Source organism: Podarcis cretensis (assembly GCF_951804945.1).
Source record: "Podarcis cretensis genome assembly, chromosome: 2".
In the NCBI taxonomy this organism is placed as follows: Eukaryota; Metazoa; Chordata; class Lepidosauria; order Squamata; family Lacertidae; genus Podarcis; species Podarcis cretensis.
This window is the reverse complement of record NC_137171.1, coordinates 90,312,929-90,329,909: the sequence shown is the minus strand read 5'-3', so window position 1 is coordinate 90,329,909 and position 16,981 is coordinate 90,312,929. Positions and strand designations below refer to the sequence as shown.

At 43.8% G+C, this 16,981-nt stretch overlaps 2 long non-coding RNA genes across 3 annotated transcripts in view; one reads left to right on the top strand and one right to left on the bottom strand.

Moving 5' to 3' along the window:
• Positions 1–6,617: 6,617 nt before the first annotated feature.
• Positions 6,618–16,981, top strand: part of LOC307209498 — a 139,120-nt gene continuing 128,756 nt past the window's right edge. Inside the window, exons 1-2 of one of the 2 annotated variants that reach the window (XR_013835616.1) lie at positions 6,618–6,730; positions 9,125–9,751. This is a non-coding gene — a long non-coding RNA (uncharacterized lncRNA). Of the gene's footprint in view, positions 6,731–8,575; positions 8,933–9,124; positions 9,752–16,981 lie in introns of those variants that run through there. The other variant, XR_013835617.1, reaches the window with a different exon arrangement.
• Positions 13,639–16,295, bottom strand: LOC307209502. Its single transcript, XR_013835621.1, has 3 exons — positions 16,022–16,295; positions 14,787–14,883; positions 13,639–14,052 (listed from the first exon to the last, which is right to left on the bottom strand). It is a non-coding gene; the product is annotated as an uncharacterized lncRNA (long non-coding RNA).

The window sequence follows — 16,981 nt, the reverse complement described above, 5'->3', positions numbered from 1 at the left end:
CCAAATAGGTAGAATGGAGAAAACTGATGTAATCATGTTTAAAAAGAAGTTGCTCTACGTTATTCACTCTGGGTGTGAGCCTGGCTTCCTATTCACTGTCTACATGGCCTATGTACATTCTAGCAAGCTGAATTCTGGGCCAGCTGTCAGTCTTATTTCCTCCTTGTTTCATGCGGGCCACCCACCTTGTTATTTCTAAAATAAATGTCTGTATGTTTATCTGCATGTTCATCTTTTGCCTTATTTTAAAATGTCAGTGTTAAAATCTCATTAAAAATAATAATTGCAAAACTTCCGGGGGGGTTGGGGGTTGGAGGAAAATATCTTGGTGACGTCACAACAGCTAAGGCTTACCAGCTAGGCAAGTGGTGCTGTTTATTCATCACTGACTTTACCCTACAAAATCACAATTTTTATTTTTAACGAGGCCAAGCCTTAAATAGAAAAGGTAGTCAAAGATAAACTTTATTCGCATTAGCCAATGGCCATAGCAACATAAAACAAGCAATATATACAAATAAAATATATACAAATAGAAAAGACAGCAATGGGTAAAAAGGGCAATCAAATGGCCAAGATTATCGTTCAGATAGTGGCCCTTAATCTCATTGCACCCTCGATAAACCTAGCAACCTTTGCTGTTGAATACAAAAGGTATATTTGTATTTAATTCAGTGTGGGTGCTTCTAGTACAGCCTCACTACTCTACAAATGTTATCTCTGTCCTCATCCAAAGATGCTGCTGGCTGTGGATGCTGTACTTGGCAGTTTCTAGCTGTCACTTTGCTTCTTCAGACTGCTGCATCTCCCAATTCTCACATCTCTGTTAGTGCATTCAGATGTCTGAATTCACTGTGTGGCTTCCAAAAAGCTCTTTATGATTTTCTCTGTTCGGCGTCCAATACTGGAGTTTCCAACCTCTTCATTTCCAGTTTTAAAACTGAAACATCTCCAGTGTTTTAGCATGGTTTCCAATACCTGTGGTAAATTTCCTCCCCCTGATTATTTCAGTTCAGGGGAACCATTGGTTCGCTGCTTCTTAGAAGCCATTTCACCCCCTGTGCTAATGACCCTCCCTTTGGCTGGGGGGGTGGGGGTGGGCAACTGATATGATTCCAGGGTCTTATCAGGGTACACTCTGGACTCAGAGCCACTAGAAGTATCCAACTTTAAACCTTCTTCACACTGTGGTCTATTGTGACCTAGCTTGGACAAGACCTAGTCACTATAGCAACCACTTTTCTGTTTTGCTCCTCATTTCAGAATCCAGAGGCCCAGGGCCTGAGAAAAATCACAGCCTTCTCTTGCAACAGGAAAGAGTGAGGCTGTTTATGAGATGCAGTTCTGAAGGAAATATTTACCAGATTAGGCTGGAGGACATTCAGTGTTGAGGATGATGCCTCCCACTGGATAGGAAGAACCCTGCAGCATTTTAATTCATCCTACCCTACAGATCTTTCTGCCTGTGGCTGTGACAGCCTGGACCTTTTTCCCTCTGGGGGGAAAAAAAATCCCAATTCTGAGCATCTTTGCTATGAGTATGTTTTCAGTTCTAGCTTTTGTCTTTGTGTGCCCCCCTCCCCATTTATTGTTGGGTTGTTCTCTAATTGTGTGTTAGCGCTAGTTTCTCCCTCTCTCCCTCTGCTTCTTAGGTGCCATGTTGGACACCCTGCTGTCCTTTAGGAGGGTGTCCACCAAACATATTATTACACACCGCCCCAATCTCCACAGCAGGGTGAGATTCCAGCAGTTCAGGTGCACTTTATCCTCTGTGTTTCCTTTGGAAAATGAGGCACATCAGAGACTGTGGTGTCTTTATGCTATATGGTTTATTCACACATATATACAATCTGAGCCTATGATGGTATGTGGCCAGGATCTGCTCCATTTTCTCCAGGAAGGTATTGCCCTGGGGTCTGTGGTGTAGTGGTTAAGAGCGGTAGTCATGTAATCTGGGGAACCGGGTTCGCGTCTCCACTCCGCCACATGCAGCTGCTGGGTGACCTTGGGCTAGTCACACTTCTTTGAAGTCTCTCAGCCCCACTCACCTCACAGAGTGTTTGTTGTGGGGGAGGAAGGGAAAGGAGATTGTTAGCCGCTTTGAGACTCCTGAAGGGGAGTGAAAGGCGGGATATCAAATCCAAACTCTTCTTCTTCTTCTTCTTAATACTAACACCATTAAGCGGCAAGCGGATGCATTGAGCAGTGTGCTTTCTTGTTAGGGAAGGGGGCGGTTATCGGCTCATACCCTCTATAGGGGGTTCATGAAACTACTATGTAAGGAACAAACTATTATATATAATTACCATATGAGGATGGAACAGGTAGTTGCATGGAATCATGTTTTTTTATGTTTAAAAAGGTAGTTAATCTGCCAAACCAGGACTACTATGCAGCAAGCCGAAGCAGGCAGTTTCAGATGGCAGAATTTAAAGGGATATAGATGAAGGCAGCAACTGATATATAAACGGTGCAGAGTGATTAAAAATAAAATTATTGTTGGCCCCAGTGTCGGGGATGACGACTTGCGTAGTGCTCCACTTCAGGCAGTAAAGTATCATGGCCCAAGCAGCCTCAGACTCCTGTCTTTTCAGAACGTGACTTCTGCTAGCAACTTGAGCCATCTGCTTCTCATAATCTGAGGAAGTCTGGTATGGTTTGTAGAAACAGAATCTAAGGGCCATGTGAGATGCACACTCATTACATCTCCAGCTATGGTTCTCTCCCCCCCCCCCCGTGTGTGTGTGTGTGTGTGAGAGAGAGAGAGTGAGAGTGAGAGTGAGAGAGAGAGAGAGAGAGAGAGAGAGAGAGAGAGATGCAAACATTCTCTGTTCTGTATCAAACAGGCTTTTGGATTCTGTTTGAATTTACATTTCCTAAGTGCAAATTCAGCCTGCTGTTTTGTGGATTGCATTGCCACTGCTAGCAAAGGGACTCCATTGCACATGTTTCTAAGAAGGGTTTGAATTATGTTCACACAGAGCACGAAGATGGGAAGGAGCACGCAAAGAGACAGGCAGTTGCTCCTCTCTCCTAGTATATATACTTTTGCCATCTCTGCTCAGTTTTTACATACAGTACATTTCTAGAACAATCCTTACACCCAAGGCTGCCAGATCAAACTTTTCAATATAAGAGGCTGCTTTGGAACTGTGTGGAGTTCACAATATGGGGTGGTCATTACGTGCTACAAAAGCATGAATTTACAGCAGGACCAATAAGTTCTGGATAGAAAGATCCTTTAAAGCAGGACACATCTGGCAACCTTACTCCAACCAGCGGTTGATACTCAATGGGAACTCACAAGTGGATGAATTCTGTCTATGTTATTTGGGAAATTCCTGGTGACCCAGAAGTTTCTTCTCTTCCTACTTGTTCTGCTATCTCCATGCACTCTCTGGCAGCCTGACAATCCACCCACTAGGCTCCCATGACCCAACAAAACTGAGAATGACTTGCATATGCAAAGCCTGCTGTGAGTACACATTCCAGCAAGAAGGGAGTGCCTCTGGTTTGGATCTCTTACAGCAGCTGCCCTAATACAGTCCCCCAGTTTTCACGGCTACTCTATGATTTCCCAAAGCAATACGGTAAGTGGGTGGGGATGTTGTTATCATAGTCTGTTATGTAATCAATCCTCCTCAACCCAGTTCATGCACCACTTTCTGATGCTGTTGTTCTTTATTACGAGAGTGGGAAACATCTTTAACTGGAGGGCCACATTCCCTCTTGACCAACCTTCTGATGGACACATGCCAGTCAAGCAAAAGCACTCAAAGAGGGTGTGTGAGCCGGAGGGACTAGGGCCAGTGAGAGGTGTGGTCTATAGAGGGGGCAAAGCCTGTGGAAAATCCCAAGGGCCAGATTCATCCCTGGGCCTGAGGTTCCCCACCCCTGGTTTACTCGGTTTATTTGGCTGTATGTCCCACTGTGTTCAACAGGGCTCACTCCCAAGTAAATGCACATAGGACGGCAGTCCTAATTATTTATGTATTCTTGCATCTCCCTCACCTCCTTTCAAAGCACTTGAACAGGAAACAGTGCCATTAAAAATAATTACACTATAAAACAGATTCCAATTAGAATGCAAAATGCCAAACATTTTAATTTCCACATGCCACCTTACTGCTAGTCGCTTACGGTAGTCCATACTGTAACGTCTCAGAGCGCTTTCTGAAAATGTCACAAACGCAACTCTGAGAGATTAAAATCAGGTTTGTGAAGGGATTTTAATATCCCATGTATCTTATATATCCCCAAGGCCTTGTTTACATGCTGCTATTGGGTGCAGACTATATTTAGTTTGCCTGTCCCTTTAATAGTTCTGTTAAGTTGTGGGTGAACATATCAGACGACACAGCGATTCTTCCAAAGCAGCTCTTTATTTGTAAGCTGGAACAGAACTGAACTGAAGAGCTCAGTCAGCCTGCTTATATAGAGCTCCAGAACAACGTAACTGTAGCAACTTTCTAAAACTATCCAATCACTGAACGTCACTTTCGATCCTTCATTTGCATAACTATCTACAGTATCCCCCTGCTGGCCCATGGTGAGAACTTCAGTACATACCATGTTCTGAGGTACTGGCTAACCACTGAGCCTAGGGCTTGCCGATCAGAAGGTTGGCGGTGAGCTCCCGTTGCTCCTGCCAACCTAGCAGTTCAAAAGCACGTCAAAGTGCAAGTAGATAAATAGGTACTGCTCCGGCGGGAAGGTAAACGGGGTTTCCGTGCACTGCTCTGGTTTGCCAGAAGCGGCTTAGTCCTGCTGGCCACATGACCCGGAAGCTGTATGCCGGCTCCCTCGGCCAATAAAGCGAGATGAGCGCCGCAACCCCAGAGTCAGTCACGACTGGACCTAATGGTCAGGGGTCCCTTTACCTTACTGGCCTCTTTGTCTATCCCTTTCCCCTCTGCTAGCTGGGGGCGAAAGCAAAATCCTTCCAGCTACAGATGGGGAGGGACCAGAGTGTCCAAAGAGATCCTTGAAATAGTGGAACAGGAGGAGGGATAACACAGCTGCATGAGCTCCTGGTGTTCAGAACTGTTAAAGGACAGGCAGCCCATCTTTCAGTGAATACTTGGTTCATGTGAGCTGCACCTATTATCACACCCATTTCAAGCGGAAAGAGTTCGCATTCAAAATGTTCTCTAGAGCAGCCACACATTCAGGTGAATACACTGGGGTTTGTTTGTGTGCGTGTGAGAGTGTGGAAAACAACCACACTCCATATCCTAATTCAATTGTCTCAGTGACATTCAAGGAGGAGATGTCAATAGGTTCAGCATCACTATGAGCTTTGCAGAAGTACAATTTTTAAAAAGAAAAACTGAAGAGGGAGGGGGAGCCCCGAAGCAGCCCAATGAAGACTGAGCGTGCTCAGCGGCTGTGGACTTTTGACACTTGGGATGAAAGCCCAGTGGGAGGCAGAGTGGACCTGGAGTGTCTGGAAAGGAAGAGACACATTGATGTAAAGGCAGCTGCTCATTCCCTCTTGTATTGCCTCTACAGCACTGACTTAAGCGGGCTTTAGGGAGGAGGTGTGAGGCTCTGGCAGGGTCCTTCACAAACCTTGGTAAGAGCTTGTCTGGCTTTGTGAAGGAACTTAGAGGCGGCCTCTAGGACTCTGTGAGAGCCCTCATGCCTCCTTCCCACAGCCAGGCTAGCCTGGCCATGCTGTCTGGGGCTGGTGACAGCTGGAGTCCAATAATATCCGGAGCATACCAAGTTGGAGAAGGCTTGAGGTAGTAATAATAATAATAATAATATTTTTTTATTTATATCCCGCCCTCCCCAGCCAAGACCGGGCTCAGGGCTGCTAACAACCAATAATAAAAAAGTTGATTAAAATACAATTTAAAAGATTAAGATATAACATTAAAACATTACGGTGCAATCTCTTCATAGGAGGAGAAACGAAAAAGAAAGAGGGAGAGGGAATCAAACTGATTCTAAGCCAAAGGCCAGGTGGAACAACTTTGTCTTACAGGCCCTGCGGAAAGAAATCAGATCCTGCAGGGCCCTGGTCTCATGAGGCAGAGCGTTCCACCAGGCCGGAGCCAGTGTTGAGAAGGCCCTGGTTCTGGTTGAGGCTAATCTAACTTCTTTAGGGCTAGGTAGGCTAGGGACTTATTCTAATTCATCATGTGCCAGTTTTCCTGACACTGAAGCACCATGATAGGAAAGCACGCACCTGCCACACACCTATCAGTTGAAAAAAAGAAAAAAAAATATAAAGTTTCTGGTGACTTTAACTACAGCCACCACACAGAAATCTAGCAGGTGAAACTTTGTCCAGCACAGATAAAGCCCCCGCCCCATGCTACATATGGTTGTGTGGAGATGTTTTCAGAAGAGGGGTGGCGGCGGCAGCAGTGGCAGCGTCAGCAGCGGCAACAGCAGCAGCAGCCGCCCTGCAAGGTAATTCCTGGTACAGTTTGTTCCGGTTTAAAGGTGGTGGCTAGAACAAGCCCCTTAAGAATTCTCTTTTATTGTTGAGATCTCTAATTATCCTTTCCCTCCTTCCTCACCCACACTCCTGTTTGCAAGTGCTGGCAAACTAAATTCAGCCCCACTGCCACCTGTTCGTAATCACGCTGGCACACTGACTTGAAGGAGAATAATTAGCAGCTGCCACTGCAGCCCTCTCAATTAAGATGCTAATCAGAAGCATTAAGAGGAAAGTGAGGAAAGAGGAAGGGAAGAAAGCAAACTTGCTCTGAAAGCGAAGGTCTGTTTGTGCAATTTTGTTTTATGATAAGAAAGACTAATTCTATTAAGGTAGGCAAGAAGGCACTGGCCTGAGTTACTGCCTTGGAAGCTGGGCTAGGCCAGTAAAAAGTTTTGAGAAACTGGTCCAGTTAGTACTGCCATTGTTGTTTTGGCAGAGCTGCTGCCAAAACAAGATTTGTAGAAATCAACATGATTTGTAGAAATCAACAAGTCTTTTCCCAGGATGAAGTTGCAGTGATGGGGACTGCTTTGCCAGTTGTGCAGTAGTTCAAGGCAAAAGACATCCGCCAGAGAACCCTGTTTGTCCCTGGAGTATTGATCTTGTGTGAATAATAGCCTTGGCAAAGGCTAGTGAAAATGACTGAATATGATGCTTTGCTAGGTTTGTAGATTGGGCAAGGCACCAAAACCTCTTCTTGGCATTCTAAGGAGCTACATTGGCCCATCCTGCCAAGGCTGCCTTGGAATATGCAGGCACTCAATGTGACAAAGTGCTGGAGATGGAGCCTGAACCAATGAAAAACGTAATTTGGTTTCAGCTGGATTCAAATTGAATTCTTTACCTGGCCTTTTTATGCCTTTACTTGTCCTATGCATGGACAAAGAGCTGGACAGGAAAATTCAGACCTGCCTTACGTATCAGAAATGCTGCTCTGCCTTACAGTCTCTGTTTCTGATGTTTCATTTATAGAGTCCTAAGGTCTTGACTTCTATTTATTTTCTGTTACTAAAAGACTAATATTCTCAGGGTGTTGCCTTATGTACCGGGCATCAACTGAAGAACAGAAACAACCATATGCATTTCTGCTTCCTTTATCCCAAAATCTGTCACTGTGTTTTGAGCACTAGCCTCCCCAACTTGCCTATGATTTCTGTATTGCAGAGAGCAGCTGCTCTTCAGTGCCACCAAATTGCTAGCCATGTAGCAAAACAAGGGCAAATGATTTTGGCTTTCTCTGACTTCAGAGAATGGTGGTAGGATCAACATAATATTAAAGGGATTCATGCAGCTGTTAAACCCAACATTTTGCTCCCTCTTGTCAAGCAGGGGGATGTTCTGGACTGCTTTTCTTGGACTGAATTCATCTTTTCTCATTCTAGGGCTTATCTACACTTACCCTTTGCCCCACTTTTCCCAGGCATAAGTCTGTGCTTTAAAGCTCTGGGTATGAAGCCCCACTTTGTTGTTGCTCTGGAGTTATCTCTGCGAAAATCCGCTCTTTAAAGCTGAAGCATAACAAAAGGCAACCAGAATTTTCTGTTGATTGTGGTTTGCTCCAATTCAGCCTTAAAGAGCAGGTTTTCATGGGGAAAGCTTGTGGGGGTGGGAGGGGTTGCTCAGACCCAGAGCATTAAATCACGGACTGTGCCTGGAAAGAGCAGAGGAAAGGTAAGTGTGTGTAAGCTCCTAGTGCCCATCGACCAGTCCTAGACACGGCGGAGAAAGCCCTCTTTATGATGACCACCAACCTGATAGAAGATGGAACTATTTGAACATTATCTGTGCTGGATCTTAATGAGTGGGAAGGGATATATGGGGAAATATGGGATATAAGGGATATATGCTCATACAGATATCCCAGAATCAAACCATAAGGACTTTTTAGGGAAGTTGTTGTTGTTGTTGTTGTTCTTCTTCTTCTTCTTCTGTTGGGAGCCGCCCAGAGTGGCTGGGGAAACCTAGCCAGATGGGTGGGGTATTTTTTTTTAAATTATTATTATTAATTTTGGGTTTAGCCCTGAAACAAACCCATAACCAGTGCCACTCACATTAAGATTGGTGTTTTGTGTTCCCCTTAGCTAATTCCCGAAATCTGGGCAAGCTGCAGCTTTCAAACAACTTTCAAGCCCCACATCTGACACATTTCAGGGGGTTCTAGTGCACAACAATTACCAAATCTCTTTTTTCCTAGAACAGGCATAGTTGTGAAATCAGTGGCAGCCAATAAAACATGTTCTTGGCCACTCTCTCAACCAGGCAGCTTAAGTTCTGACTGATGTACTCCCAGACACTGAATTGGCTCTTTCTGGGGGGAGTGTTACCCCACTGGGTTATGATAGGCTTATTGAATTGGTCTCATCAGGCTCCAGTTCTAAATTATTCAGACACCGATACTTGACTGTGTTAAGTTCCCAAGCTCCGATGGCCCATTAACCTCCTTGATTTTGCACGAAAGACTGCCCATCTAAACTACTGGAGGCATGTCTAGCTCTGCATCAGTGTGTTATGGCTTTGATTGACAAATTAGGCCTACTGGCTGATAGAGGGGTGGGAGGGAGATTAAATAGCCTAATATGGCACTGATTCTCTTGTAAACAAAAGAAAATGACTCATCTGTGTTTCTCTCCTCTCTCCTCTTTCCCTGCTCCCCATCCCCAATCTTTTCAACAGATGCTAAGGAGGAGAAACCAAAAGCTGTGAGCAAAAAACCTAAGGCAAAATCCAGCAACGTTAAGTCTTGGATGCCAAATGAAGGACTCCCATCTGTTTGCCTTGCTCAGTGCTGCAAGCGCCTTAGTTGTGATTAGGAGCTATTTCTCAACAGTGTCGAAACTTGACAGTGTGGGGAATGCTGGAAGGGACCCAGCTTCCTGCCATGGAGGTCTGAAGTATTAAACTTTTCCCAAAGCTGCAAATTGAAGTAGAAAGTGCTGGATCCGATGTTTCCGCAATGACTTGTATTATGACAGCACGAGAGCTTACATTCCTCTGGTGAGAATCTGCAGTGTGTTAAAAGTGCTAGAACCCAGTTTTGTAGGCGCAAGCTTGCATACAAGCACATGCTGTTGCGACGATGTTGACCAAACTCTTGGATGCAGGCAGGCCAGCGTGCCTGCGAAACTGAAGAAAGCAGCTCACTGAAGGGGAAAGATGCCAGGGCAGACAAGAAGCAGGGGATCCTGGAGAAAGCTGGCCAGTGGAACAATGACAATTACCCTGGCCAGCAAGAAGCAAGTTACAAGCTTTTCCCTTTTTCACGTAGTCAAATATTCACGAGGTTCATTTGCCACAAGAAAAGTAAGTTGGACAAGGTCAGCTTGCTCTGACTCCACCATGTTTAATTTTGCTGTGACTTCACAACCATTCTGTAGGCAGTACAATCACATCTTAGAGTTCCACATATATGTGAAAATCGCGTGTGGCCAAATCCTTGGAGTTGCCCTCATGCTAGTGAGCAAGAGGGAGTGAGAATCTCCTGTACTGTTAGGAGGGTGTTATATCTATAAAAGGTGTTCCTATTAGGGGTGCCAACTCAGGGAGGCCATGCCATTTTGGGGGAGGGGGCCACCCCCCCACATCCTGAAGAATCGGGAGGGCGGCTCCTCCTCCTGATGCAGAGGGGGAGAAGGGTCGAAGCAGCTCCCTGCCAGTGGTGGCGCCAGAAGGAGGAGGAAGAAGAGCTGCCAGGCATTGAAGCCACACTGTTTCTGCATTCAGCTCCTCCCAACCTCCTGACGTTGCCCATGCAACATTGGCCTCCCAATTGCCCTTGCAAGCTGGTGCCTTTGGTTCCTATACAAGAAGCATCACCATAACCTCATAAGCAAGAGATGAGAGTGTTATGTACTGAAGTTCTCACCCTGGGCCAGCAGGGGGATACTGTAGCTAGTTTTCACTCAGGTCCACATATGCACATAAGGGATTGAAAGTGACGTTCAGTGATTGGATAGTTACAGAAAGTGTTACAGTTGCGTTGTAGTGAAGCTCTATATAAGCAGGCTGGCTGAACCCTTCAGTTCAGTTCTGGCCTGTGAATAAACAAGAGCTGTTTGAAGAATCGCTGTGTTGTCTGATATGTTCACCCACAACTTAACAGAGAGGGTGCCCAGCGCTACACAATTTCATTCTACAGTGGTACCTCAGGTTACATACGCTTCAGGTTACAGACTCCGCTAACCCAGAAATAGTACCTTGGGTTAATAACTTTGCTTCAGGATGAGAACAGAAATCATGCGGCTGCAGTGGGAGGCCCCATTAGCTAAAGTTCAGGTTAAGAATAATTTCAGGTTAAGGATGGACCTCCTGAACGAATTAAGTTCTTAACCCGAGGTACCACTGTAGAAGTAAAGTTGAACTCAAGTTTCTCATCTCTAAGTTTCACCCTGCCAGGTTGGTTGACTGCCTAGAGAGTTGAAAGCCCCCCCGCCCCCGCCCCCTGCTTTGGGTAAGCTAAGGTGAAAAGTCCTTGTGGAAAGCTACACAAAAGTCCAAGGTCATTCTGTGGACTTGGCACCCTACCTTGCAAAATGAAGTATTTTATTTTTGTCCTGCATTGTCTTTGCTCCTGCTAAAGGCTTCATTGAAACCTGAGTGTGGCCCCGGCTGTGATGCATTCATTTTTTCCTTTGCCCTTGTTAATTAGAACAATGATAAATGCCGTTTGGGTGAAATGGAGCTAAGCTGAAAGTATGTGGCAATCTTCCAGTCCTAAGGAAAGAATGACATGGGACTAATTAACAAAACTCAATCAAGGGTTGTTCTACAAGGGCAGCCGTGTTCACATCTTTTAGCAGTGGAGGACGGTGTCTGCTTACCCCAGTAGTCTGTGTGACATTACAGCTTGAGCTTCTAGATAGTTAATAGGAATGATATACAGTTGAGTAGGTCAAAGCAATATACTTAACTTGTTGAGAAAGGCAGAATTTCAGCTTCTCTCTCCCTGCCTCTTCTCTGTTTCCAGTCTGTGCGATCGGCAGTTTTGCTGCAGGTGGAAAAATATCCACGGCTGGTTCACACATGCACGATCTAATGCCACATACAGAACATCCTTTTTAACAGTGTGGTTTTAAATATTCAGCCAACATTAATTCACTGTAGAGAAGCCCAGGGGTACCCATGAACCCATACATGAACAAGCCTTAACGGTGCAAATGCCCCGTCACTAAGTACCACAGAGGAAAAAGGGGCTCTCAACAATGTAGAGCACTCTTTTTTTTTTATTAGAATCATATAATTGTAGTGTTGGAAGGGACCACAAGCGTCAACTAAGCCAATCCCCTGAAATGCAGGAATTGTTTTGCCCCATGTGGGGCTCGAACCCATGACTTTGAGGTTACAACTCTCATACTCTGCAGACTGAGCTGTCCTTCAGGCTGTGCATGTAGACACCCACTATGAATGGAGTTAATGGTACAACAAACTCCATTCGAAAAATGGACTTTCCCCCATAAAATGATAAATAAAGGCATCTGTGGGGTTTTTTTATTCAGGAAGTAAAGTAGGCAACATAAGTCTCTGAATTAGGTACATCAGTTGAATTTGGGTGGGATGCTGCTTGTGATTTGATTGTCCCCCCCACCCCGACTCCACTATACATTTTGTATGGTTTATTGATGCGCTATTCTCTTCTACGTGTACTATTATCTGACAATTGATATGGCAAACTGTATTTAATGTTTCGTTGTAATAATTTATTAAATGTTTTGTTGAAATAATTTATTAAGCAAACAAAACCCAGAGTTTGAAATAAATTTTAAACAGGCACTATCTGAAATACCTCCATGTTCATTCCCCCAGCTGCATAACCTGTTTTTAATTACAATTAGAAGTCTAACAGCCTTCTAAGAAATGCTCAGACTAGGCCTTCAATGGGTCTCTGAGGAAATGAAATTTCAGGACTATAGAGAGCAGAGCCTGTGACTGCATATGCTGATGACGTCACCCAGACTGTAGTATCTGACTCGTTCCTCAGAGGAGCTGGAGGCAACTAAATGTATGGGGAAATGGCTGGAGTTTAAGGGACAGAAAACCGAGTAAGCGGAAGCTCATTGCTCATTTTTGAGCCTACTTGGTAGTGAGGAGAGCAACATACTTCTCCACTATCACTTGTGTCTGCTCCATGTTGACCCATGAAGCTGCTCTGGGTGGTTGGCAGTCCATATATTTTCAGTAATTAATGTGTTTTTAGCACCTCAAAGGCTAATAAATTTATGATGGCAAAAGCTTTGGTGGACTGAAGTCTGCTTCGTCAGACGACATCTCATTTCATGTATCTGAAGTGGACTGTAATCTGTGAAAGCTTTAAACTAACCAATTTATGATGGCATGAGGTGCTTCAAAAACTTTCCTTGTTTTTGCTGCCACAGAGCAGCACAGCTACCGCTCTGAAAGTAACTGAGACATTGGTCTTCACAAAAACCCTAAGTGTTCAGAGGCCTGGGACTCTTAGAAATAAGAACCTGGTCTCAGGATATGCTTATTAGATGGACAGGTTTTAGAGTTTCTTCCTTGGTTACAGACACAGCTTATCTACACTTACGCTTTGCTCTGCTGAGTGGGGGGGGGGGCTTTGCAATCAGCAGTGAGGTCTGGGTAACCACAGTTGCCTTCTTCAGTGGATTTGTTCCACGACAGATCACATTTTTAAAAATCAGCAACTACATCATATATTTTGATTAAAATTGCTGTACTGGGTTATCTCACATGTCGAAAACACTGGTGTGAATAAAAAAATCCCTGTGCCTTATAGTTTTCGAGTTATAGCTTAATTGGTAGAGCATGAGACTTTGTGGTCACTTCCATCTATTCTATGTGGTGCATGAAAAGTAGGAAAATGTGAGATGCACTTTAAAAAAGTTTTTTGTTTTTTTTAATGCGAGGTGGACTAAAGTCGCTTATGGGGCCCTAGTGGGATTAGGAGCCCTGAAGCTTAAACTTTATTAGTTTCATAGTAGATCTGCCCTTGTCTCTTTCCAGGCACAAGTCCACATTTAAAATCTCCTTATCGGAGCTTTCTTTTTCTTTTTCTTTTTTGCCCTGGAGCTTTCCCAGTGAAAACCCACTCTTAAAGCTCAATCGGTCAATTTGGAGGAGGCATAAGTGTGGATAAGCCCTTAAATATACTTAGCCTGGAGTATTGTGTAACCCTGGTCTACCTCAAGGAATAGATCTGGCATAAGCTTTACAGGTAGGCTGCCATTTAATGCAATGATGAATTGAACTACAATCACTTACAATAAACATGCAACTGGCAGAGTCAGTGTGGAGTTGTGCCTACAGGGCTGGGAGTTTAGGACCGGGAGTTAGGACCAAACTGGGGCATGTCATTACAAGAATAGAATGCTGCATCTTCTTTTCAACATTTGTGATTGAATATGATATGCTATCTGTATCTTTGACAGTAAACTGCAGTCACAGTTCTGTGGTGGGCAAAGAGAGTGAGTTTAGCCCTGCAATAGTTCTGTGGTATGGAAGTTTCCATTGGCACCCATGTAAATTGGAGTTTCGTGGGGGTGGAAGCAGACTGGGAAATGGTCAAGCTCCCTCTCTCTGCCTGCTGGCGTTCTGATCCTAGTGCCACTCCTTGCACCTGCTATTTGCTTAAAAAAAACAAGAGAGAAAAAAGATAAACTCAGCATTCATCAGCAATTGTTAAAAAGAAATACATGTCACATTTAACCATGTATACACACATTTTGACCCATAACTCATGAAACCTGGGTTAGAATTGCCACTCAGCCACAAAGCATGCTGAGTAACCTTGGGCGGTTTGCTGTGTCTAACCTACCTCACAGGATTGTTGTGAAAATAACAATCAGTGCCTTGTCTTGAGCACCTTACAGGAAGAGTGCAATAAAAAAAAAGGTTACAATAATGAAATCATTAGCTGCGCGTAACTTAAAGCTATTCAATCAGTATCAGGAAAGAGAAGGGTTTTCAACCCATGCTTCCCTAGTCAAAGATCAGTGCCCCTTTGGAGAGATGTTAAAAAGTGGAAAGGGGGGGTGATGGAGACCTTCCACCTGCTGGGATTTCTGAAAGGCAATGGCTGTCAGTATCCACATATAACTGCCATCTTTACAGACTGATTGTGGTTTGCCCCAGCTAGGGTTCAAGCGAGAGTTGAGTGAAATTGTTTTCCTTGTCTGCAAGCTGGCTCAGTATCTTGGTTGATGCAGGTTTAATTGGACTGAGGATTGTATTCTCTTTAGGCAGTCAGATTGTAATAACAGCAACCGGAGATGATCTATGTGACTTCTTCAGTATTTTAGCCAGCTGTTTGTGCTTTATAGCATCAAAGTATTGACATATACATAGGTGAAGCAACACAGACCTACTTTGCTGGATGTCCTTCTGTTCCTACTTTTTCGTTGCAATAGTTCAGGAGTGTTCAGCATGGGAGAAATAATAGAATCGTAGAGTTGGAATGCCTTCCAAGAGAACGTAACAGATTGGCTACAATATTTTCAGTTAAATGAAATATTTAAGAATGATAAAAAAGATAGGATTTGCGTGTGAAATTTCAACCTTTCAGAGAGAAATAATAGAAAATTATGCGAAATGAATATCTAAAATGTACAGTCTGTTGCTGGAATGGGAAACGAAAGATGAAGGGGTCAAATCAGTTGTGATTAAATGGGCACAAGATGTGGGACATAATATTCAGCTGGCAGAATGGGAAAAACTATGGAAGAATGATATAAAATTTACAGCATGTGTGGCGATAAAAGAAAATTATATGAAAATGATGTATAGATAGTTTTTAACTCTAGTTAAATTAGCAAAAATGTATAAAACTAAGGAAAGCAAGTGTTGGAAATGTAAAGTAACAGAGGGGACATTTTTTCACATGTGGTGGGACTTTAAAATTATAAATAAATATTGGGAAATGATTTATAATGAAATGAAGATGTTTAAAACAACCTTTGTCAAAAAACCAGCAGCTTTCTTATTAGGTATTATAGGAGTGGACCTATCAAAATCACAAAATAACTTGTTTATGTATGCAACAACGGCTGCATTGGGAAGAAGAAGGTGTCCCATCTAAAGAAGATTGGCAAGTTAAATTAATGGAATATGCTGAATTGACTATGAAATTAAGAGGAAGAGATGACAATGAATTTAAGGAAGACTGGAAGATGTTTATTGCATATACTGTATACAGAAGCAATGTACATAGGTTGCTACATTAGCAGGGTTTTAAGATTACTAGGTTAAAAGTTTAGCAATAGACATGCAGTATGTTGATACATAATAGAACCAAGGAAGGGATTAGAGCAGGCACCCCCAACCTGCAGCCCTCCAGATGTTTTGGCCTACAACTCCCATGATCGCTAGCTAACAGGACCAGTGGTTAGGGATGATGGGAATCGTAGTCCAAAACATTTGGAGGGCCGAGGTTGGGGATGCCTGGATTAGAGGTAAGTCTATTTGTTTTGTTTTTGTATTGTTGTTTTTATGTTTGTTATTTTTGGAAAATCAGTAAAATGCTACCCCCCCCAAAGGAATGCCCTCCAAGTGTCATCTAGTCTACCCACCTGCAATGTAGGCATCTCAACGAAATCATACCTGGCAGATGGCCATCCAACCTCTGCTTGAAAACTTCCAAGGAAAGAGAGACCACCACCTCTCGTGGGAGTCTGTTCCACTGTCAAACAGCTCTTACTGTCAGAAAGTTCTTCCTGATTTTAGTCAGAATCTCCCTTCTTGTCACTTGAATTGGTTTGTGTCCTACCCTTAGGAGCAGGAGAAAACAAGCTTGCAGCATCCTCCAAGTGACAGCCCTTGAGATATTTGAAGATGGCAATTGTATCTCCTCTGTCTCCTCTGCTTGCAGGGGTAGAAGATCAATATGATGGCTGTTGACTCTACTTCACATGCTCAAGAGTTCCATGAGGGTGAAAGCCTGAGCAGAGACTGCCATGTGAATTATTCCTACCCTTCATCTCTCTAAGGTGCATACAGAAGCCTGTTGTCGCAAAATGGACCCTTGAACACCACAGCAGGACCAAGATCAGCTGGTGCATTCCCCCTCCACACCATCATTTCTACACAGCTGGACAGCCAAACAAGATTATCATTTCTGGTGTAAAATAAACGGGTGGAAGCTTATCTGTCTGACGTGTCTGCTAAGGAAGCTGATGTGACTGTGGATGACCAGATGCAGAGGAGAGGAGAGGACTCCAAACCTTTAATACTTGTGCAAAGGAATGAATTTCAGCAGGTTTAGCTTTTCCCACATGAACCATTTCACTGGACAATATCCTCTCTTCTATCCCATGTTTGAAGGCATAATGATGACCATAAAGTTGTCATCACAATGCACTGAGTCTCTATGGACCATTGTGTATCTGCACCTCTCAGTTAACAATCCCCAATATCTCAAGAAGTGGTGATGAATGATGTTCCATAAATCCAGTGATTGAAGTGAGAGCAGCAATTCCCGTATTAAAAAAAAAAGCAGTTCTCACTTTATTCTGAGCAAGGCTGGCCCTACCATTAGGTACAAGGAAGTGGCTTCCTTGGGCA